The sequence below is a fragment of the Acartia tonsa genome, chromosome 11 (genome assembly GCF_053477335.1).
Source record: "Acartia tonsa isolate MP-2025a chromosome 11, ASM5347733v1, whole genome shotgun sequence".
Taxonomy (NCBI): Eukaryota; Metazoa; Arthropoda; class Copepoda; order Calanoida; family Acartiidae; genus Acartia; species Acartia tonsa.
Genome location: NC_137270.1, coordinates 18063882 through 18081466, shown reverse-complemented (window position 1 = coordinate 18081466; position 17585 = coordinate 18063882). Strand labels below are relative to the sequence as shown.

Sequence of the window (17585 nt, the reverse complement as noted above, 5' to 3'; positions counted from 1 at the left end):
TACGCTGGTATGTAAACATAAATGTACCATTCCAGTTTCGCCTCTATTGAAAGTGGAATGGTACATTTCAAAAATCGTATCGGAGTTGATGAAATCATTCCCAAGAGAGGGGAAAGTGGAATGGTAAATTATGTTTTTTAGAGGGTCAAAACCGTAATCATAGATTATATTTCTGCTTATATATAATATTATGAGTGGGCCACTATTACACCCCCTCCATTCTCCCTTTATTAGTCTACACAGGCAGGGATCTAAAGGGATAAGACAATGGATAATAAATTAATGTACATCCCCAATGATGATAGACAAATTTCCGCCTTCGTTAGATTAAAATTAGTGGTTGAAATATTTGAACACTCAACTTAATGAACCAACCCATTTAAATCTAATGTAAATTTCTAAAGTTATTAAGCCCACGAATTAGAAAACATTAGTATAAAACTTTGGGAACTAGTGTAACAATCAGAAATACGAGATTTTGCTCAGAATACTTTTACTCGTTTGAATAAATATCAGTATTGCAACAAAACCGATTAATATCCGCTGGATTAGAACCGGATCTGTGCATTACTTTGCAATCATATTGTTTTATGAACAACTAGCGGCTTCGCCCCTAGCTTCTAGGGGCTTCGCCCTATATAGTTATGGGAAGTCAACCCTGCTTAAAAGAAATATTCAAAAAAATATTCTTTGTTTAATTACTCTGTGGTAAAATTAAACCCAGGCTGTGCGCTTTATGCACAAAAATTTTAATTTGTACAAATTAAACCCAGGTTGTTTGCCGTATACACAAAAATTTCAATTCGTAAAAATTAAACCTAGGTTGTTCGCATACACAAAAATTAAAATTAAAAAAAATATTTAAATTTTTTTTTGGGGGGGGGGATTCATGGGGGCCTCGCCCCATGTTGCAGTGGGGTTCCCCCACCCCAATTACTGGGTTTTGTTTACAAAAATTTAAAAATTTTTGAAGTGGGGATATTTTTATTTTGGGGGGGGGTTGGGGTGTCCCACCCCCCAAGAAAATAGCTTAAAACCACCAGAGGACCAGTAGGTATATTCCCAGAAGGGTAGAGCCCAATTTGATCAGCAGTTACTGAAATTTTTCAAAAAATGTAAAAAAAAAATTTGGGGGGATGGTTTTCTTATTTTTTAGGGGGCTTGGGGGTGTCCCACCCTCCAAAAAAATAGCCTAAAACCACCACAGAACCAGTAGTTATATTCCCTGAAGAGTAGAATCCGATCGGTTCAGTGGTTACCGAGATCTTAAGGGACGGACACACAGACGGACATACGGACAGACAGACATCAAGCTACTTTGTATTATAGATATTATACAAATAATGAAATAACAAGGATGACAACATCCATAAGAAGTGAAGCTTGAAATTTAAGGATAAATATCCGGAAAAAATAAACTATAGAGCAGTTTCATAATAAAAAAAACTAAAAAATTCACGAAACCTTTTAAGATTTATAACGTGAAAATCTAGGAATCGATCTGGCACCTCAAACAATAAGCAAAAATTAATGAAACTTTGTGGGGATATGTAAATTATTAACTTATTTAAACCCTAAAAATATTAGCCGTCTATCTCCAATAGAAGTAAAGAAAATCATGAAAACTTAAAAATGTAGGAAACTATCCAGCACTCCAATTAATTGACGAATCTTATTGAAATTTGGTGAAAATATGAAGAATACTAACATATTTAATCCATGAAAATTTCTTCTATCTTTTATAGGAGCCGAGAAAATAACATTTTTAAGTCCCGCTGCGTGAATGACGGAAAGACGGACTGATGGACGGACATTTGGAATTATAAAGTAGCTGCACTTCTAAAAACATAAATATAATACTTAATACTAGTTATTAATATGTTAATCTTATAATTTTTCATCTTCCTATCCGCAGAAAGCTGTCTATAATACATGTGATAAATTTACTATTATAAATTTTTTTTAAAAGTATACAAATGTTTTATATAAATAGATAGATAAACACACAAATAAAATGGAGACATCGGTCTGGAGGCTCTGTCATAATTTTACAGGTAAATAGTTGCAGAGTAGATGTGCTGTTAACAGCGAAGATGATTAAAGTCCCTCAACAGATTAGGAAGTCATTCGATAGAATAGCCAATGACAGGCCAGTATACACTGTAATTGACCATTGGTAAAATTTAAAATTTATGCTGGCCTCTCATTGATTATTTTATCGTATTTCGTCATAATCTGTTGAGGGTCTTTAATCATCTTCGCTAACAGCCACAATGAAAAAAATCAAGATATATAATAATTCAAATTGGACATACGGACACTGTGGTGATGATTATAGAGCTGCTACAATCTCTAAATTGTGCCTAACTGTTTCAGAAACCATCAAACATAGTTTAAAATCGATAAACAAATGACTAAACTAACAATCAGATATATAAATGGATATAGTATACGTGGATATATTATTAGAGTAAAACACTAGAGGGAGAAAGGGTTAAATAACTGTATCTCCCCATCGCAACCGTCTTGTGCAACTTTTCTATTGGGTCATTGAAAATCAACCAATGGTGTCGCTTGTATTCTTACAGCCAAGTAGCAGAAAATAGTGTAGAAGCAGAAGAAAGAGGTCTTTGAAAAATGAAGGGAGGTAGTTGTCTGGAGATACATCTATACTAAAGATCTGTTGATATATTGACAAAAGAATAATTGTCGCAATTGCTAATATGGACCTTTTTTATCGGTCAGTTCATTTATCCAGTAAGAGTGTTGGGGTTGGGGTAAAGTGGGTTCATTGGGGCATTGTTATTTTATACAGCTGCGAGTAACACTTTCTTAGAGTAGATGAAAATCTGGTGTAACTTCCAAGTGATGATATATCGATTGTTTGCATCTAGACATTTGAAACCTATCAAATTTTCTACAATTAGAGTCTAGAAAATACACAAGGATAACAACATCCATAAGTAGCGAAGCTCAAAAATTATGAATGGATATCGGGAAAATATTTACTATAAAGCAGTGTCATACAATAAACATTAAACATGATAAAATAGGTAACACATGAAACCTTTAAAAGCACGCAACCTTTAAAATCACGAAAACTTAAAAATCTAGGAATCGATCTAGCACCGAAATTAATAGACAAATCTTAATGAAACTTGATGGAAATATGTAGAATATGTGCATATTCAATCCCCTATAATTTCAGCCGTCAACCCTGAATAGGAATAGATAAAATCACGAAAACCTAAAAATCTAGGAATCGATCTAGCACCCCAATTAATGGACAAATCCTAATAAAACTTCGTGAAATTCGTGAAAATAAGAAGATTCTAAAATTGATTAATCCCTGAAAATTTCAGCCCTCTATCTTGAAAAGAAATTGAGAAAATCACGAACACTTTTAAATCTAGGAATCGATCTAGCACCCCAAATAACAGACAGATGGACAAAACAATGTATAGATTAGATGGGCATATGTCATAGGAATCTTCACTAAAAATTTTGGCTGTCTACCTATCTATAATAGGAGCCGAAAAAATCACGTATTCCCGATAGCGTTACGGACGGACGGACAAAGTGAATTATAGAGCAGCTACGCTACTAACAAGTAGACTAGCACAGTGATATGTATTATGATAAACAATGTATATAACAAAATATATATTTTCCAGTTTGGCTTCCAAACCGATTAAAATCCGCTGGATTAGAACCGGTTTAAAACCATGCTGAAAAATCATGTATCATGTCGCATTATAGCCAGTTTTATACGAATATGAAATTAAAGTTTTTCATTTTTATATCCGCGGTAATCAGTCTATAATACGATGCGATAAATAACTAATGAGACATTAAAACCAATTTTTAATTCAACCCTTAGGAGCACTATGTTAAGTTATTTGCCCTTAGAATTTTAAAACTTACATAAACACTTCCAAATGATGATAACCAGATTTACCCCTTATGTATATTAATTTGTGAGTTGAAAAGGTTTAGACAGGCACTGCTAGATTGGAAGCTACCAATTAAATTCAATAAAAGGCACTCAAAGACAACGAATAATATAACGTAGTTACAAAACTTTGGGCACCAGTGTAATTTATAGTCCAATGTCTTCTCCCTTCCTTTTATTTGTAATTGTTAGACCTATCCGTCAAACATTAGGATAGTACAATACAATACAACTAATTTTCACACAAAGTGACAGTTGAGCACTTATGATGATGATGACTCTTCGGGTTCTAGACCTTTCCACGCACCTTCTAACATACTCCGCTTATGATTGCGGTGTAAAGCGTCTATTCGCCCATCAAACAACCAACCCTTTGATTGCACGACCTTTGTCTGAAAAGTCCTAACTGTGCATGGTAATGAGTTGCGCTTGTCTTTGGCCAAGGCATTCCCCCTACTCTAACTATTAATGTCACGCCCCTGACAAAGTAGCAGTAGGAACCATTTTTAACGTCTTTAGATATGACTCGGTGTTAAGCCGAGATTCGAACCAATCACCTTCCCGACGACGAGCGAGTGCGCTACGTGTAGAGCCACGGTCGCGGGTTGAGCACTGATGAACCACCCTCGTATTTTTTTCAAAATTCCAACCCTCTGTTATGTGTCATACCCAGTTATAGCCCTCTATCTTTCACACCCAGAAAATTAAATACAATAAAAAACGGGGAAGGGGGGGGGGAGGAGTGGCAGCAGTTTTTAGGTGAATAATAGGAATCACAGAAAAGATCAAAAACCTTTGGAAATCTTACTATCTAGTTATTTTAGCTTTCTGACGGGAATAGAGAGGAACTTAGTTAATGTATAGTTATAAAACTACCAGGGAGAGAGGGGCAGGGAACATTAAACTGAAAATTATTCTGATTCCCAATATTTTATAATCACGTCTCTCTCCATCGGCTTAAATCTTTTCGAGTGCCTTAATTGAATCATATTCGGTTTTTACAAACTTGCAGTGTATAAACTTTTCCACCATTAATTCTACAAATCTAAAAAAATTTAATTGCTTCTTCAATTACTGTTGATTGTTCCTGATCACTGAAACCTATATCTAATTAAATAGAATATGTAAATGTTTAGGATTCATATTGCTAATTTCTTGCATATTCAATTACTTACATAAACTACCTTTACATAAAGTAGTAAGATTATTTGTCCGTTAAGGTCTCGCCAAAGAACCAATTAAGTTCTCCATTTTATGGAAGTGTCACATATGTCCCGATATTGCTTTGTTTTTTTTTAAAGTTTAAATTAAGATTTGGCATGGTGTTAAACTATTTTTCTCCCCCATTCCTCCAACATTAATTGTTTTAATTGCGTTATCCCTATATATTTAAAAATCGGTCGTTTACTATATCCTATAGAGGCCTTAGATATATATCGTCCTATTATATAAAGTTGTAAGCGTTTTTTTAGTTTGTCCCGAAGGCTATCGCTAACCGCTGAACCTATATTATTCTCCTTTACAGTGAAGCTACTTATAGATCCTGGGAAGGTTTTAAACTATTTTTGGGGAGGGTGTCTTCAACTCCCCATCCCCCCCCCCATAAAAATATTTTTTTACTCTTTTGAAACTCAAATTTAAAATGGGATGAGGTTGACTTTTCCCTCTACTACCTTAAGTGCCCCTAGAAGCTTCTAGGGGGCGTAGCCGCTAGTATATATATAATAAGTCAGATATAAATAGTTAAATTTCTTAGGATAAAGTTACCTTTCTGCAAATCGAATCGCCGAAAAATTAGCGGATTGTGATGTATACAATAAAAATAAACAAATGTGTTTGTATATTGAATTTCCTTTTTATATTCGGCGGATTATGTGGCCAGTTTGACCTTCTAGATCTATTATATCTATTGTAGTATATATTAATTTTGTCAAGCATATTTTATTATTTTATAACTTTTTCATATTTTGCCATAAAACAAGGATGACAACATCCATAAAAACGAAGCACTGAAACGGTAGGACAAGCGGATATTAAGACTTGTATAGTGTCAGAACTGAATAATCAGAATATAAATGTATAAGAGTCGAAGCAAAATTGTAAGAAACTTTGTTGAAAAACTGCTTGAAAAACAGGATAGGTAATGTTTATGGACATACTTATACATATATTAGGACTTGATTATAGAGTAGCTGTGCTTATACTATTGTACTTTGTTGTCCCTAGAATCAATATACTAAAAATCAGATCAATCGGATAATTAGATCACATAAAAATTTGTTGTTAAAAAAGTAGAAAAATCAACATTTTTAAAATGGACGTACGGACATTCTGGTAATAATTATAGAGTTGCTACGTTTTCTAAATCATACCTAACTACTACAGGAATCAACATGCAAAGTTTGAAATCGATAGAAAAATTCTAACATGCCTAAATTAACGAAAAAAGCTATCCGTCTCGGACGTACGTACGGACGGACCGACCCTAGTTATAGAAAAGCTTCGCTTTTAAAAAAAATAAAATTTAGTATTCAAACTGAGTAAAATAACGGATTTGTACAAAGTACAGTCAGTATGGGCAGGGGTGTACAACGTAAAATCCGCCTCATCCTATTATATTAAGTACTAAGATTTTTTTGTCTGTAGCGAAGGATCTCGCTAATCGTTGCACCGATATGGTTCTCCTTTACAGTGAAGCTTCTTATAGGTCCTGCGATTTTTTTAAAAATAAGTCTTGGTATGGTTTTAGGCTATTTTTCTGCCCTTTCCTTCAAATATATAGCCTCTCGATTCAAGGGGCGCAGCCGCTAGTACTTATAATGTATAATAATGTTATCTGACACTTTTTTAGCTCTGATTTTTTTTTCTGGTTGCTACCCCCTCCAACCCACCCCTCCCTCTAGCTTCTAGTGGCGTCGCCCTAAGGGTTTAGGGGTAATTCCCTACAATTGATAATAGTTATTTCTCGCATCGTATTATAAACAGCTTTCCGCGGATATAGAATGTAAAGTTATAAGATTAAAACCAGTTTTTTTAGCCCCGAGATGCCGAAGACACCAACTAAAAAAACTGGCCTTAATCTTATTATTGTACATTTTTATATTCGTAGAAAGCTGGATATAATACGATGCTAGACATAGTTTTTTTGTATGGATGAGAACCGGTTCCTATCCACCGGATTCGAATGAATACGAGAGAAAAATTAAACATATGATTACATAGGGAAAATTAATATACTTAGATGCTTTTTTAGATTGACGGCAGATTTTTTGTTGACGATTATACTGATTAATTAGTATCTACTCTATACCTCACTTAGTCTGTAGTGTTTTAGAGGATATAACATTTTTTAAGGGAATTATGTTTTTTCTCCATTTCTATTCAAGATAGAAGGCTGATTTTATTTGGAGAAAACTATTCTGACCAATGTATGTATGCATAATTGTTTTCCAGATTTACCAGATAGATGAGTATCTACTCTATACCTCACTTATTCTGTCATTCTGTATGTAATGTTCTGAAAGATATTTTTCCTTAGGGGAAATATGTTTTTTCTTCTTCTATTTAAGATAGAAGGCTCATTTTTTTGTGAAAACTGTGCACACCTACACATTAAATCACGTTGTTCGTCGGTCTATCAGAACTTCTCTTAAATACAATTTTTTATGCGGTTGTCAAAGATAGGCTGCTGAAACCTTATGAAGTTTCGAATGACCATCGTTAGGCTATACTCAGAAACGCCTATCTTGAAAACGCCTATCTCAAAAAAACGCCCATCTCAAAAAAGTCCTTTCTCAAAAAAAGCCTATCTCAGAAAACGCCTAATACACATTTTGCTTTTTAAATATTCAAGATATCAAATCATAGTCTTTTCATACTACTAAATACTAGGTATGAAACAATGCTTTATTTTTAAATGTAGTAGGCATTTTATAAAGAAGGCGTTTTTTGAGATGACCCTATCGTTACTGACTACATCCGTCTGTTTGTATGTTATGCTTCCTTTTGCTTCCATTTGCTTTGCTATTCTTACTTTTATATTTATGAGTTTTGCTTTAGAATTTATTTACATTATTTTATAAATGAATTTACGTTGGAAAAATAGCGGATTTATTTTAAATTAAAAAGCTAAAGTTTTCTATAATATTATTGTTACTTTTCGCATGTTTAAATTGTCCTATCGTTTTCAAACTTTGCATGATGGTTCCTTTAATAATCAGATACGATTCAGAAATCGTAACAACTCTATTTACATTACTAGAAAGTCCGTAAGTCAATTTAAATTTTAACTTATTTGATAACAAAATTTTGTATGATATATTTTTTCTTTTGATCAATTTTTGGAATTATGATGCCTAAGACAACAAGGTAAAATGTTATAAGCAAAACATCTCGATAATTAGGTCCTAAAAATGTAAGTATGCACTGTGTACTTAAACAGTATCCTGTATTCAAGCAATTTTGCAACAAATCAGCAATTTTGTTTAGACGTGTAAATTCATATTCTGATCATAGATTTCTGACACTCTACAAGTGATAATGTTCGTTTGTCCTACTGTCTTATGTAGAGCTTCCTTTTTATTTAAGTTGTCTTCCTTGTTTTTTTAAAGTTATAAGAAAATTAAAAGCAAAGGATGATATGTTATTTATCATTATGGCTACAATTAATCCCTATACTAAAGTAACAGGATGTTTGTCTGTGTGTCTGTACCGAAGGATCTCGCTAACCGCTTAACAGGGTAGCTTCTTAAAGGTCCTGGGAAGGTTTATAACTATTTTGGGGGAGGGTACCAGTTACCACCACCCTCCTAAGAGAAATCGCCCGTAGAAAAAAATACCCCACCAAATTTTTTTAAAATTTAATTTTTTAAACTAAAATTAAAAATGAGGGGGGTCACTCACCCCTCCCCCCCACAAATAAAAAATTTTAACTTTTCTTTTTTAATCTAAAATAGAAAAAAAATTGGTTTATCAAATTCAACTCCCCCCTCCTCAAGTGCCCCTAAAGGCCTCTAGGGGCGCAGCCGCTAGTTATAGAACATAATACTAAGAAATCCAATCAGAGTTTGGGTTTTAATACGATTTATAGAAACACCACGCGTTATGAAAATAACTATAAATGTAAATATTAAATAACAAATTAGTTCCTTGATGTAATGTTTTTCTATTGTCATGTCAGACACATACTTTTTATTAACATGGATGATAACAACCAGTATCAGCGAAGCTAGGGAATTTCATAGTACGGCTATATGTACTTCATAAATATGACAGAATCTTGTAGTAGTATTTTCAAGGAATCTAAAGGGACAATGGCCGATAAACTTATATACATCTCCAATGACGATGCTTAAGATTACCCCTTCTTTGGATTACAAACGTTTTGACACCCAACCAATTACAATTCAATAAAGCTTCCCAAATGTGTTAGTCCAACGAATAAGAAAACATTATTTAAAAACCTTCGGGACTAGTGTAACAAACAGTCCAATGTCCTCTGAATCCCTCCCAGCGAAAAAAAAGTTTAGTTCGAAACATTTTGAAAAATTAGAAATTAATTATGCATTTTTTGAACATAATAAAGCTGCTGAGAAAGTTTTTCTGATGAACAGACGGACCTGACGGAAAGATAACGGCCAGACGGACAAAAGAACCAACAGACAAACGCTGGGTTATAAAGTATCTTTGCTACCAAAGAATGTCATAATAATGTTATATATACAAATGCTTATGTAATGATTACTCTAAACATTTTCCTTTGATTAATAAAACCTGACTGTAATCTAAAATTTTGGAAAATAGATAACCTAATTGGTTATGTAGTTAAATAGTTCTTAAAAGATAAACTAAAATGTTAGCTATGTCTGTTATGGATGTATGCTTATATTTAAATCACCAATATTGTGGTGTTACAGTGCTTCGATTTTTGTTATATATTGTACTTTTAAATTAGCACTTTAATGTGTTCAGTGTTACTAATAAAAGCTTCTCCTAATACCAGATTTGTCATATCAATAATATTGAGGATAATATATATGGGCATCATGCTTAAGTAACAGGGTTTAACTAAATGTTTTATTCTAATAATTTGCAGCTTTAGAAAAACGTTTCGACTTCAATATTTGACTGAGATAATCCGTTACAGTTTGCTCGCAGACATTAAAGTGATAGGACCTGGACATTTGAACGTCGAAAGAAAACTTACAAACAAAGAAATTATGAATATCAAGAAACTATTATGTATATGTCCAAAAGTATGAAATAAACTATGATTTCTTTTAATTGTAATATTAGCAATTAAGAGGAAATTCATATTTGTTTTATTCTTTTGAATTTCAACGAATTAAGATATTTATTTTGATTTTAAGGGTTAAATGAATCATTTCATAAAAGAACTCCTCCTTATTATATTATTCAGATAATGATTTTATAATAAGTATCAGTTCATTTTCTACAGAAGTGAATTTTATTTATACCTAGTTAAAAGATAAAGAAGAAAAACTTGAAATTTGGCCTTTTAGAAGCAGTAATCTATATTTTTTGTGTTTATTATATTCATATCATTAATATTGATTGTTTTTATTTATATGATAGTATTTGATTCAAGATAGTTAAAATAATTTTTGCAAATTAAATGTTTCTATAAATTTCTTTGTTTTTTGTTAAAGACATTTGAAAAGTGTTAAGAAGAATAAAAGAATAGATAAAAATGGAAGGGGTTAAAGGGAGGGAGTAAAAATGAAAGGGATTTACCAGTAGGGGAGGGACATTGGCGTGCATGGCGATTTCCCAGGGGGTGTGAAATTTTAGGGGAAGGTGGGTGTTTCTAACTTCAATCTTAAGAGGTGGGTTTACACCCCTATATGCTCCACCACCGCAGGCCACTATGAGGGGGGGTAGGTTAATCTTAAGGGGGTGTAATAAAGTGGAAGGTAGGTCTCCCAAATATGTTTATAGGGGGGATGAAAACACCCCCCATTTAACCCCCTGGAGTAAAATCTGAAAAAGGAGAAGTAAAAAAAAGTGGTAGGTTGGAGGGAAAAAAGGGAGGAGAGGAAGGGATGGAGAGAGAATAAAATCTGTGAGAAAATGAGAGGGGGTCATTTTTGTTTCTTAGGGGAATACATTTACTACTAAAAATTTTTATCATAACCCTAAGGATTGAAATCTGAGAATACTAGGTTTATATATGAAATAAAATTATATTCCTTTTAACAGAGAGACATTGGGGAACATTGGCTCCCTGCTGGTCTCTTAAATAAGCGTCTTACACTACATCGGCGTAATATTAAAAAAAATGACTAGTAAATTTCTGAAACTTGATGAATATGTTCATCTTTAAAGATTATTGTTAAAGTATTATACTAAATTTCTAAATTCAAATGAGTAGGGTAGATAGAGGGCTACAAAATTTTGTAGCTACTTTGTTTGATGAGAAATAGAAGATAGATTTTAAGTATCTAGGTCAATTTAAAGCCATTTTAAGTTTGCTGGAGACCTGAAGGTTTAGGACCTGCAGGATCATACCTGAAATCTGACTAGGACATTTAAATTTCATATCATTTTACACTTCTAAAGGATATGTTAATATTTTTGCCCTATAAAATGAGTTGTTGATGACCCTTCCAGGTTTGCTGGAATCCTGTGCCGAACAAAATAAAGTTAAAAAATGCAAATGTTATGTATAATCACCAGATTTCACTACCGCCAGATAGAATTAGAGGCAGAAGGACAGACAGACATAAAATCCTATAGAGTAGCTTCGATACTGAAAACAAAATTATTAACCAATAAATAATTTGCTTTAAAACTTATTGATATCCGCTGAATTAACGCCATATTGAAAAATCATAGCATCATATCATATACAATTTTCTTTGAATATTAAAATAAAAATCACGGCCTTTGGGTAACTAAACTGGTTTTATTCTTATAATTTTTAATTTTAATACCCATGGAAAGCTGTCTATAAACCTATACTATAAATAACTTATTCATCCTTTTTATTGTTTAGATTTTGAAGAAGAGTTACCCATAACAAGTTATGACCAAACCTTTACTCAACACAGGAAATTATCAATTAAGATATGAAAGCGTAAGACAATGCCTTTGTAATGTCTGTTTGTTTGTACCGTATGATCTTGCTAACCACTGAACCAATATCCTTCTCCTTTACAATATAGCTTCTCAAGGGCATAAGCAATTTTATAACTAGTTTCTATTTTATTTAGGGTTTATTCCCATTGTAGGAAATGGTACTTACTGAAACATCTGCTGTTGATTAATTTTATGATTTTGTACATTTCCAATCTGAATTTAATAAATGAAATAATGAAAAAACGAGTCTATAGAACATTGGGGACCAGTATAACTTACAGTATACAGTGCCATCACATTAATTTAACTGTAACGTAATGCCCATCACCAAGGAGTAATGTCTTAATTGTACAACAAGGTACTAAGTTGTCCCTGTTTTTGAGCCAAGGAATTTCCCCCTGCTCTTACTATCAATTTTACTTCTCTTCACTTCATAAAAATTAATTTTGATTGATATTAAACCTGTATTGATATTATTAAATCCCTGAATTCAATAAATGTTTTCAAAAGAACTATAGATTGTACTTTTATTAAAAGATATAGATTGTACTTTTAAGTTGTGATGTCATATATTTAAGTTTGCAGACATATGTTAGTTGTTACTCTTAATTACTCTTTAATTGCTCTCAGAAAGAATAAAGAGAAAATATATTTAGGTCAGTTGATATTGAGAGTCCTAACACAGAACATTATCTGGTTTGGGTTCGAGTCTTTATTAAGACCAATACAGCTATTCACAGACATCCTACTACTTTAGATAGTTTGCATAGGCAGATATTCTACCCCTTCAAAGTGCATAGTTAATTAATACATTGTATTAATTAAACAGACAGTCATCCTGTTGCTTGGTGTCCTGATATACAGACAGACATCCTGCTACTTCAGAACTTTCCAGCTTTGAATAATCAGTAGTTTTGACTTATTAACATATTTAATCATTTCTAAATATAGTATCAATATATAATCTTATTTACTCAAAAACTGCATTTAATCCAATATAATAAATACTTAAAAATCTGTTTGCATTTTGAATTGAATATTAAGTCTACTCTATCATTAACTTATGTAAGTCTGTCTATATCACATTTGGCGCAGTCGGTAGGATGTCTGTGAATAGCTGTATTGGTCTTAATAAAGACTCGAACCCAAACCAGATAATGTTCTGTGTTAGGACTCTCAATATCAACTGACCTAAATATATTTTCTCTTTATTATTAAAATTTGTTTGGAAAATTTTGATAATCCTAGGTTTCAATTCTGGATTTTCCTTAATCATCTGGTTTTCATCTAACTTCAATTTTTGAATAATAAACTGTACCCGTTCATGCATTTTTTGCCCCGACAACTTTTCTGGCTTATCCAACTCATTAATTGTTTTATTACAGGTGACATCTTGATTATCCATGACAAAACAATGCCCCATCTTCACATTTCTCAGCAAGGTAATAGGTTTTATTGACGCATTAACTACATTAACCACGCAGGACCCATCTTTCCGTGGCTGATACACCCCCTCAATAATCATAATCCCATTGCCACTTGTCATCTTAGAAGAATTAGGGGACACGTACCAAAGCCCATCATTCTTTAATCCAGTCACATGCACCACAGCTGTAGATCCTCCAGGATAAAAAATAGTTTTGTCCAGCAACTTCACATTATACTTCGTTGAATATAACTCTCCAAACCCACCCTGGAGTGAACAAGTTTGTGGAATCGAGAATACGAAGTTGTATTACATGTTTGAAAAAGGCTGGAAGTAATCCTAAACATGTTTCACCTATAACTCATTCTGTTCAAAGTAGTGAAGTTTTTGCTAATATGTCAGTGGATCTAGTTGGTCCTTGGACTCCATGTTATCATCAGGGACAGACGGTTAAATTTGTCTTAATAATGGTTTGCTTATTTTCTAGATATGTCTTTACATGTCCGTTGGTTGATGCTAAAACTGAAACAACTGTAAAGGCTATATTGGAAAATTTTGTACCTACCTATGGTTTATTTAGGGCTTTGAGATCGGATAGAGGTACAAATTTTACAAGCAGTGTGTTTAAAGGTGTGATGAAAGGATTGGGGGTGGATACTGTCCTAATTCCCCCCAGGAATCCAAATTCGAATCCTGTAGAGAGGCAAAATCAGAGTTTGTATGCTGCTTTGAAAGTAGATGAAAATCATGGAACAAAAGATTGGGCTAAAAAATTACCTTTGGCCACGTTAGTGATTAACTGCTCCAAGAGTTCTCGAACTGGCTATTCTCCATTTTTTCTAGTTTTCGGTCGGCAGCCACGTATTCCCCTCGATTTTCTATCACCAGTCCCGTCTGTTGAATCTTCATCCTCGCGGTCGTATTTGGAATTTCTGAAAAATATGGAGGATGTAATTAAGAGAATTTCTACAAAATCCAAGTTATATTTAGAGGTTCAAAATAAACACAGAGTACAGAAGGAAGCATTGAGAGTGACAGATGTTTGTTATGCTTTCTTTAATATTGTGAAGACTGACGTGTCCAAGAAATTACAGTCTTTCTATGGAGGGCCTTTTATTGTAGTTAAGAAATTTTCGGATGCATTGTATGAGTTGGCACCTTTTGGGAATAATCCCATCAAGAAAAATCAGGTTGTGGCTAGGGATAAAATTCGAAAAATTCATGCTCGAACGGAAGTTTTAGGAGAGGAGGTTAATTTTAACGTTTTTCCTTTACCTGAAATTTGTCCGTCCGATGAGATATTTTTGGAGGTTGACAATATGCCTGTAGAGAGGGAAACTGTAGAGGAGAGAGAGAGTGAAGATGTTGTGTATTTGTCATCTGAAAATGATGGTTTTGAATTGGCAGAGGAAAGACAGAGTAACGAGATCCAGGAGAAGGAGAGTGAGGTTGAGGTTGATAATGACAGAGTTTCAGGGGATGGAAATGAGTGGAACGTTAATAGAGAAATTATACCTGTAGGGGAAGGAGTAGAAGTGGGAGTGACAGATGAATCTGTGGTGCCTGCTCCTGTAGTTGAGGGTAATTTTGACGAGGTTGAGCTTCCATCGGAACAGTCGTTTTTGACTACGGCGCCGCCGCAATCTTCACCTGAAAGATTAGTTACAATTAAGAAAAGTGGATCACGGGTGGCGAAATATTTATGGGACACTGGGAGGAGGTTAAGATCTCAGGTAGGGGGTCCTGTGGTACATGTTCAGATAGGAACTCGAGGACGGAGAAAGTAGGGAAAAGAGAGCTGATAATAATTATTTTTGAAAAATAAATAATATATAAATATATTTTAATATTATAAAGTATATTATAATAAGAGTTCATGAATTGTTATTTGAGTATTTTAATAACAAATATGTGCTGACAAAGCTAGTAGGTGGAAAGTTGTTCTACAATGAAAGGCTAAATCAGTTGATATTTGCGGGTGAATTGGTGAACAGTTATCAGCTAATAATGTCTGGTAATAATAATAAATTTAAATCAGGTAAATATTTTTTAATTTGGGGATTGTGTTTAATACCCTGTGGGGCTGATGTGATACCTGTGCTAGTAAAGGAGTGTGTTGGCGACGGTCCTGAGTTGAGGGCTTCAGAATGTACAGTATTTGGACAGCATGAGTTTAATGGAACAATCAGTGGTCATCTGTTAAAAAAAGTGGGAGTGAGATTTTTGCCCGCGGTACAATGTCACGTCGACAGAACGGTTCACACCTAGTATTGTGGCAAATATAGCCACATACATTTAGGGGCACCAGCTGTTGTTAGTAGTGATGAGTTAATTTCTAGTGAAGATTGTAAAAGGATGGAGGAACAGAGGGTGTTAGACATAGATGGACGACGGTTGCCTGTAGCTTTTTATGATCGGTCAATGACTTATTTCATAAATGGTACACTTCTGTATGAGGATATGATGACGTATGGGATTGACCCTCAGTGCAGAGGGGATGGTATTTATTTAAATAATACCTTTGTGCCTAATACTTTTCAAGAAGTTCAGATTACAAGTTATTTGAAAAATATACAAATTTCAATGTTACCTGATAACAGTTGTTTTCTTGAGGATCAGTTCATTGGTGCACATTGTCTGGAGTCTGATCTGCGGCTTGGGCTTGATCGAGTGATAGTTCACAATAAATCACAGGAAGATAGACGTCATTTTAGTTATTTTCGGACTGTTGAAATTGTAAATTTAACTTTGTTTACATTTTCTAATATGGCGGATGATGCTAATAATCAGGGTGGCCAAAGTTGGTTGGCGATTTCTCCACAGTTTTCGTTGGGATTGAAACTGGGGAAAAAAGTGGAGTTTTCTGACTTTCTGACTGATTTGCATTATTTTCATACCAACATTCCGGATGTATTTTTGTGGATTACAACAGCTAAAAAGAATTTTTTTCCTTGGATGCGAAGAAAGGAGGAGGATGGTGCTTTATTATTACAGCTAACTTCTTCATACCATCAGGTGGAAAGGATTTTGCAGGCAGAACAGGGGTGTTGGGAGAATAATTTGTTTCATTCCAACATCAAACAAGTCGGAAATTTGTTGGTACAACATCTAGGGGAGATGGAACTTGTGTCTGTATGTAAAAAAAGATGGTTGAATGTGACTTTAGGAGCAAATTTGCCTTGTTATCTTGGTCATTTTTCTTTGTTCATGGACGGTAGAATTGTTGCTATAGAACCGTTCACAAGATTAGTTAAAAATGTTTCCTTGTTGATGGTTGTCGAGTGTAGGAAAAATCCAGTATTTGTGAGAGTTAAACCTGGATTATATCTAGGCAACAAGGGGGCAGGAATGCAGCTGGTTCAGACTAAACGGCTGGAGGATAGTTGGTTGAAGGTACCGTTGAATTTTGAGCATCTGTTGGATAAGGGAGAGAAAGGACAGGTGTTGGAGTCTGTGGAAGAGGCTAAACTTTCGGAATTGGCTGCTAATTCAAATGCTTTCGTTGTAGAGGTTACAGAAGATTGGTTTGTACATTTGTATAATACCTCGATTGATTGGTTGACTAATAGTTGGCAGCATTTTGTTATGGCTGTGATGGGTGCTGCGGGGGTGGTTGTTGGATTGCTGTGTGTTGGTTGTTTAGGCAGACTGTGTAACTGCGTTAAATTTTCGCGTTATCGGGAAAACAGTAATTAAAATTTGGCATCCCTGATAAATATAATTTGTGTAAAGTATTTCGTTTTGAATGTCGTCTTATATATGAAAAATGTTAAAATATTAAAATATTAAAATGTTAATATTTAATTATTGATTATTATCAGGAAATGGAGATGGAAACGAGAGGCGGTATCAGCGGGATGGTCGGCGGGAGGAGCGTGAACCGTCTGTTGAGATGTTGGATGCTGGTAGAGCTAATCGGCGGCATGTTGTGTATAGAAGAGATGATAGGAGGCAGTATGATGTAGAATCGCCCAGGTATGAGCCTGGGTATGATGATGAAGACGATGTTGGCAACGTGAGCCTTGAGGTTGAGCTTGATTCCAGGGATCGTCTGCCTAGTGAACAGAGTGGTTCGGAGCTAGACAGTTGGATTGAGCCTCCAACGGACAA

At 34.2% G+C, this 17585-nt stretch overlaps 2 long non-coding RNA genes across 2 annotated transcripts in view; one reads left to right on the top strand and one right to left on the bottom strand.

The window, feature by feature from the left end:
- Positions 1 to 1985: 1985 nt before the first annotated feature.
- LOC145332223 (uncharacterized) overlaps positions 1986 to 17585 on the top strand; it is a 31621-nt gene continuing 16021 nt past the window's right edge. Inside the window, exons 1-2 of the long non-coding RNA XR_013884087.1 lie at positions 1986 to 2054; positions 11967 to 12025. This is a non-coding gene — a long non-coding RNA (uncharacterized LOC145332223). The remainder of the gene's footprint in view (positions 2055 to 11966; positions 12026 to 17585) is intronic.
- On the bottom strand, positions 15011 to 16646 carry LOC145332065 (uncharacterized). The gene is made up of 3 exons (XR_013884017.1): positions 16066 to 16646; positions 15571 to 15671; positions 15011 to 15125 (listed from the first exon to the last, which is right to left on the bottom strand). It is a non-coding gene; the product is annotated as an uncharacterized LOC145332065 (long non-coding RNA).